General features: G+C 38.3%; 1 pseudogene; it reads left to right on the top strand.

Moving 5' to 3' along the window:
* The first annotated feature begins 533 nt into the window (after positions 1-533).
* Positions 534-2,832, top strand: LOC136465638 (protein FAR1-RELATED SEQUENCE 5-like; annotated as a pseudogene).
* The last annotated feature ends 2,684 nt before the right edge of the window (positions 2,833-5,516 follow it).

The following is a 5,516-nucleotide window of genomic DNA, read 5'->3' as shown; positions in this document are numbered from 1 at the left end:
GCAACATGGGGTGTAAAGCAGGATGACCTTGAATTTATTATGTACTTACTGTGTTCATTTGATCTAGTCCATGGTTGCTTGTCTTCATGTTTGTACCAAGAAACATAGAATTATAGCACGTGAAACATCTACTTATGCAGTTTGCAACATGGGGTATGTGCAAGATGTAAATAGTACCAACATGCAACAGCAAACATTTGTTGGACTACCACAAAATGCCGCAAGCTCAAGCAATAACAATTGCAGTCACAATTGTTCATACATCACGTGGAATTATTGCTGAAGTAAGAACTTTTTACTACATCAAGCATTGTTTCATTAGTTTCCTTTTAAGGAGGTTGCACATGTGTTTCATGCTTAAAACTTTTGCAACATTATTTTGCAGGGCCAAGGTGAAATTGATATCAATTAGAGTGTCTCCAACAATGCCACTGATGTGCAAGGCTATATTGATGTGGATGTCATCTGAAGAAGAAGTTTACCATGAAGAAGAAGATGTTGTGTGTTCACAGCCTGTTGTGCCATTTGTGGGGATGGAATTTAATAGTGTTGAAGAAGCGAGGAGAGTACAATGTTTATGCATTCAAAATGGGTTTTAGTATCCAGGTTGCATCATCAAGGAACAGTACTGTTACTAAGGTGCTTATTAGGAAGGAATTTGAGTGCACACATGCCAGAAGGCCAGATAGTGAGCAGGAGGACAACACTTCAACTAGCAAGGCGACCAATGATGTATCAAAAGCTAAGGCCTCAAAGAGGAAGAGCTCGACCAAAGATGTAGCACAAGCTAAGGTCTCAAAGAAGAAGAGTTCTTCGGTTGTGCTGACAACAACATCAAAGAAGTGCAGCACTATCAAGAAATACGACTGCAAGGCACATATGGCAATTGGTCTGCGGGACGGTAAATGGAGAGTGGTTGTGATGAAAGTAGAACACACACACATTCCTTGGTGAAGCAGATTAGAAGAAGGAAACAACTAAGGTCCCATCGGCGCATTTCGTTTGTAGATTATGAGATTCTGAAGACACTCCACCATAGGAACATTAGCACCATGCAAATCATGGCTGTGCTTTCTGATTTCCATGGTGAGATTGGGAACTTATCGTACAACAGCAAGGATGTTTCAAACTTGAGGAGTCACCTGAGGAAGGGAGTTCATTTAAGAGATATGGAGGCAACATTGGAGTATTTCCAGAAGCAGCAGTCTGAGAGCCCAACCTTTTTTATGCGGTGAAGATTGATAGTGACAATGTTGTTAGGGGGTTGTTTTGGGTGGATGGAAGGACAAGGGAGATGTACAAGACTTTCGTGGATTGTATCTTTTTTGACACAACCTTTTGTGTTAATAGGTACAACATGCCATTTGCACCCATAGTTGGTGTGAACAACCATATGTAGAGCATATTGCTTGGTTGTGCCTTACTTCTGGATGAAACAATTGAATCATTGGTCTAGGTACTCCGAACCTTGAAAGAAGCAATGGGTGGGTTCGAATCAAGGAATATAATGACCGACCAAGATAAGGCCATAAAGGCTGCAATAGCACTGGTGTTCCCTGATGTTGTACATAGATGCTACAAATTTCATGTAGTGAGCAAGGCTTGTGAGAAACTTGGTTGGCTGATCAACTCTAGTGAAGAATTTGCTAATGAGTTCAATTCTTGCATTAATCATACTAAAATGCTAGAAGAATTTGAGCTCATGTGGCATAGCTTGGAGGAGAAGTACAACCTACATAAGAATGAGGCATTTCAGAACATGTCAGTTGCTAGGACAATGTGGGCGCCAACATACTGTAGGAAATCATTCTTCCCTTTCACAAGCACCACAGGAAGGTCGGAAAGTATGAATTCACTCTTCAAGAAGCTAGTGCATCCACAAGATTCGCTATTGCAATTTGTAACACAATATGAGTACATCATGGACACAAGGATTGAGAAAGAGAATCTTGAAGGCTGTAAGGGTGAGATTTTAGAACCACCGCTTTGGGGGAGATATGCATTTGAGACATAAGTTGCTCGCTTCTACACTAGGAGTGTTTTCTTCAGATTCCAGGAGCTGTTACATGACTCAACATCATGCAAGAAGGGGCAGGTCACTGTAGAGGGTGAAGGTGTTTCCATAGAGATATTGAAACAAGTGCGCAAATGCGGTCAACTAACATGGAAAACCTACAATGTTTCAGTCCAAGATAATGCAACAACATATTCATGCACCTATAATATGTTTGAGCAAGATAGACTTTTATGTCCCCACATTCTAAAAGTATTCACTAGCTATGATGTAGAACAAATTCCAGAGAAATACTTGCTTAGAAGATGATCAGAGGAAGCAACCATAAAGATCAGTGAAAACCTCTTGTCACCTGAAGCTTGTTTTGGTGTTCCTGCAACCAACAAGCTCAAATATAATGCATTGTGTAGAAAAATGAGTGGGCTAGCAGCAGATGCTTGTTTTGCTCCTGACAAGTATAAAATTGCTTCACAAGGGATAGACAAGGTTTGGGAAGATGTTAAGGCAGCCGGAAGTGCAGCAAGTATGGAAGTAGATGAATGCCAAGAACAAAGGACGATCAACACAACCATGGTGAACAACCCTCCCGCCAATGATACACTAGGAAGGCCAAAGGATAAAGTGCAAAGGAAGAAGAGCATTGTGCAGCAAGTGAGGGAGAAAGCTATAAAGAAGAGTAAATCAAAGAAGAAGGGAAGTAAGAAACCTCACCATGCTCCTATTGCAATGAAGACGGACATAGTGTCCAAACATGCAAATACATGCAAACAGCACAAGAGATACTAAAAGTAATGAAAGAAGCGGAGTTGAAGCTCTAGTTTGAGTTCTTGTTCATAATTAGGTCATAGCACTAGATCATTTTGAATTTAATTTATAGCATTTTACAATACAATTAATTGCTGCTCTTTCAAGTGGTGTTCTCAAGTGTGATGTATCAAAGTTTGAGTGGATATACCCTAAAGACTACCCGCAGTAAAAGACAACTGCATGTGGTGAAGTATGGCAAAAAGCACATTGATGTTTTGTTATGCCATTTTCTGAGACTCTAATCGACCATGTCGAATTGGTAGTAGCGGTCTGTTGCAAGTACCTGAATCATATGTTGCAAGTACCTGAATCATATGTTACATCTGAAAAAATATGGTCATGAAACAACATAATTTCACTATTGTTACATCTAAAATGCTCTAATGAAACAACCGAGTCTCACTACTGTTACATCTAAAAAATGTGGTCATAAAAATAGCAAAAATTCACTACTATTACATCTAAAATGCTCTCATGAAACAGTCGAGTCTCACTATTGTTACATCTAAAAATCCTCTAATGAAACAGCATAAATTCACTACTGTTACATCTGAAATGCTCTAATGAAATAGCCGAGTCTCACTATTATTACATCTAAAAAATGTGGCCATGCAACAGCAAAGGTTGACTACTATTACATCTGAAATGCTCTAATGAAACAGATGAGTCTCACTACTGTTACATATGAAATTGTGGCTATGCAAAAGCAAAGGTTGACTACCAGATCATGCATATGGTCAACATTGTTGCAAAAGTGGACAAACATTGACAAGCATGGACCAATAGAAAAAGAAATATTGCAACACAAGCTAAAGAACTAACCAACATTTTTAGAAAGATGTTCACAGTACACAACATTGCAACACTAGCAAGCTTTAGTTGCTACCAAAAGTAGATCAACATCATGCCAGGATGTTTCTAGGGTATGATGACCTAAGATTACAAGCATTCACATATTGCCACATAGCATAACAGGACTCCATATTTACAAGAATTCTGGTGTTTCAATGCACATCGTTCTCCTCACACCTCCTAAAGTACATAGCATCAACTTGATCAGGTCTTCTTGGCATCATACTTCTTCACAAAGTCATCCAGCTTAACCACATTGCGTTCTAATAGAAGGAGTAGTGCAGCAGCGTGCTTCCTGTACTCTAGCACCAACCCCTGGGCAGAGAGATAATGAAAAAAGAAAGGAGAGCAAGACTGAGCAAGCATATTTAGAGACAAAAATAGGAGTTGCAAAAATAAGAAAGTTTTAGAATGGAAACACATACTTTCTCAAGTGATAAAGCTACAATCTTCTTGCCATCCCATTCTTTCATATAATCCATTGTGTACAGCCCGCAGTCAAACCTTTTAAGAAAAAGGAACAATAAAACATGTGAACATCCAATCATTAGGCAATAATGACAAGGAGGGACATGCTAAATTGGAAACATACAAATTCTTTGTTTAGGATATCCTATAGGGTAGATCCAGTCAAAATGAGACACGCTAGTTTTGAGGACCCCATGTTTTAGTGTTGTGGCTGCAAAATTTTGAATCTGAAAAATAATGAAACAATTCAGGAATACACATGCAACAGATAATCAAGAGCTACTTCAACAATTGAAAAATGAATGTGCAACATGTACAAGAGGCAGTGACAAATTAGAAAAAACCAGGTGACACAAGATTTTTAGAATCCTCTTATTTGATATTTTTTAGCTTGCTAGCTAAATCATATACACATCATACGTCATCACATGTGTTGAAATTTACATCAAGAACTACAAATATGTTGCGATAGGTAATCAAGAGCTATTTCAACAAAGGTGGAATGAATGTGCAACAACTAAAACTAAAAAGCTACTTGAAACACCCAAGAAAACATAGGATACAGCAAGGAAGCCACTTACCAAGTTCTAGGCACGCTTTGAACATGTGCTCTCCTTGGAGGCACTCAAAGAGTCAAAGAAAGTAATTTGCTTCATGAACATACTAACACAAAGAAGCACCCAGTGGTTCTCAAATACTATCGGAAAGAACATCTACATAGTATGGTTATGTAAAATTAAATAAATTAATGTGGCACCTTTGACAACATCATTAATTGTATTTCATTGAAACCAAACAATGTATATACAACTCACGTACCAGATCCATCTTGGCGATAGTCCATTTTTTGTTTATCTTGGTGTAAATGTTCTTGCAAGTCCCATCATGTCTGAAAGAAGCTAGATCCACACTCATGAAGTCCTATCCAGCACACATAAAAAGAAAAAAAACTAAATAAAAGATGAGTTCTAGAAATTCAGTTTGAAATGGAAAGTCATAGGTATTGTATTATTACCGTGGCCAACTAGGGGAAAGCAAATTTTATATCTCTTGTTTTTTTTCTCTTCATACAATTGAAGGTGGTCAAGATTGAACTGGTAACTCCACAAGGCCATTACATTGTTACCAACCAATCCCCTTGGCTTGAAGGAGTCATAAAACTCATCGTACGTAACGTGGAAGGCATCAATCTCAATGAAAGGTGGCCTTGTAGAAAAGAAAAGGCGATATAATTACCACAACCGATGTATAATCAAAACCTACTAGAAGAAAGATGGGCGAAGTGCTAAACCAATAGAAGCTTGTTTCAATATTTGAAAAATACACTTGCAAGAATTAAATAAAGTTATGGCTACAACTACTCGAACACATATGA

Source organism: Miscanthus floridulus, chromosome 7, assembly GCF_019320115.1.
Source record: "Miscanthus floridulus cultivar M001 chromosome 7, ASM1932011v1, whole genome shotgun sequence".
In the NCBI taxonomy this organism is placed as follows: Eukaryota; Viridiplantae; Streptophyta; class Magnoliopsida; order Poales; family Poaceae; genus Miscanthus; species Miscanthus floridulus.
Note: the sequence above shows the minus strand (reverse complement) of the source record. Positions and strands in the feature narration are given on the sequence as shown.